Source organism: Babylonia areolata, chromosome 15 (assembly GCF_041734735.1).
Source record: "Babylonia areolata isolate BAREFJ2019XMU chromosome 15, ASM4173473v1, whole genome shotgun sequence".
Taxonomy (NCBI): domain Eukaryota; kingdom Metazoa; phylum Mollusca; class Gastropoda; order Neogastropoda; family Buccinidae; genus Babylonia; species Babylonia areolata.
In genome coordinates, this window is record NC_134890.1 from 22,933,705 (window position 1) to 22,936,204 (window position 2,500).

Consider the following 2,500-nt stretch of genomic DNA (forward strand, 5'->3'; position numbering starts at 1 on the left):
ACAAGATACCAACTATTATCAAAAATCATCCAGCCCACCACACGCGCGCACACACACAACCACACACACACACACACACTACACACAACCACATGCACACACACACTCTTGCTCCAAAAATTCCCACCCCCAGTGACCAAGACCACACAGTCCTCCCCTTCCATCCCACCTATATCCAGATAAGCGACATGTGTGTGTGTGTGTGTGTGTGTGTGTGTTGTTGTTGTTGTCGTCATTGTGTGTGTGTGTGTGTGTGTTGTTGTTGTCGTCGTTGTGTGTGTGTGTGCGCGCGCGCTTGTGTGTGTGTTGTTGTTGTTGTCGTCATTGTGTGTGTGTGTGTGTGTGTTGTTGTTGTCGTCGTTGTGTGTGTGTGTGTGTGTTGTCGTTGCTTGTGTGTGTGTTTTGTTGTTGCTTTTCACAAGGAGGTCTAGACGTGGCTGTTGCTGGACAGCTTATCAGCAACCCCCCTCCCTGAAGGACGCTTGACCACAGCTGGCGGTCAGGCAATGAACCCAACGTGACGTAGCAAAGCGGTCAAGTAGCTTAGCTCACTGTGGTGCGCGCGGCAAGCGTCCGAGGAGGCTTTCGGTACACCTCACCTTTGGTGACCGAGCTGATGTCACAGACAGACAACTGAACTCACACATGCCGTGACCGGTGGGGGTATGGGTGGGTGGGAGGGGGTTGCGGGTGGGGGGTGCGTGGGGGGGGGGAGGTGTACTTGTCCAGTCGCCTGAAATTGCCACAGTCTGTCTAGACACAGTAACGGTGGTGACCCCTTTTTCTGGAAGTGGGGGGTTGTGGGGAGGAGGGGGCAGTGGTGGTGGGGGAGGGGGGGGGGGGGTGCGAGCGAATGGATGTTGGAGGATGCCAGATGAATCTTCAACAGTTACCATTGTTAAAAAGGGATGACTTGACAAAGAGTCTAAGACTCAAAACGTTGGTTTTTATTTTTATTTTACTTATTTATTTGTTTGTTTATACTGTTTTAACAAATAGTAAAGAGTGGTAACTCTCTCCATTCACAAGGTACACAACTTCAAATCAGTGCTGCTTACGCTACCGTTTCAGATAGCACACGGGTAAATAAAAAGTACATTGAACAAACTCAAACACTTCCTCAAAAAAGGAAGCGCCGGGCCTGTCCTTAAACCGATCATCTGACATGTGCACACAGCAGCAAAGACATAAGAAATGTGCAAACACAAATAAGCTTTCATTCAAAACTGGCATAGCCTCATTAATCCTGAACAAGCCACACAGAACACATGGACAATACAGAACAAACACATGGTTGCCTCGGTGGTTTTCCAACTGGAAATGAACAAACAGTAATTATTAGGCATGGAGATGAAATGATTAACAAAATTGATAGTAAAGAGTGATAACTCTCTCCATTCACAAGGTACACAACTTCAAGTCAGTGCTGCTTACGCTACCGATTCAGCTAGCACACAGGTAAACAAAAGTTACATTGGAACAAACCCAGACACTTTTTTTATTATTATTTTTTTTATCTTCATCTTAAGGTACCTTTGATTTTACACTACATTTTATCTTTTTTTTTCTTTCTTTCTTTTTTTTTCTTTTTTGTTTTTGTTTTTTTTGCCCCATCATCTGCACCGTTTCAGTGGCATTACTCCCCACGCCGCTTATGTAGATTCCTCCATACACGGCCACACCCGGGTTCGTCTGTCACAGTTCCAGCGTCGGCAGTGCGCAGGGCATTTTATCATTTTTAACTTCGTGTTTAAAAGGTCCAGCAGTCACCATTTTTCCACCTACCATTGTCAATAAATTGATTGATTGATTGATGTGGATACTTCTATAGCGCCTATCCTCGGTCAGAGACCAAGCTCCAAGCGCTTTACATACACGGGGACATTTGCACCACAGGCTGCCTACCTGGGTAGAGCTGACTGACGGCTGCCACTGGGCGCTCATCATTCGTTTCCTTGTCATTCAATCAGATTTCAGACGCACACACATTCACACTCAGACAGACATGTAACATTTTACGTGTATGACCGTTTGTTTGTTTTTTATTTACCCCGCCATGTAGGCAGCCATACTCCGTTTTCGGGGGCGTGAATGCTAGGTATATTCTTGTTTCCATAACCTACCGAACGCTGACATGGATTACAGGATCTTTAACGTGCGTATTTGATCTTCTGCGTGCGCATACACACAAAGGGGGTTCAGGCACTAGCAGGTCTGCACATATGTTGACCTGGGAGATCGGAAAAAAATAAGGTACCAAGATACGAGCTGCTCCTATATACCCACCCTCAACTCCGGACCTCCCTCCCTCCCACTTCCCTTGCGTTTGAGAAGTACTGGCATTACGAGTATTCGATTCTCGCGCGTCAAGTCAGAAAAATGGTTTCTGACAGCAATCATTATTCCACATGACATCGCGGCAATAATTACGTGGGATGGCGTGCCTCTGACTGAGCTAGAGAGGTGATAATTATAGACGTTAATGTGGAAGAAATGATGA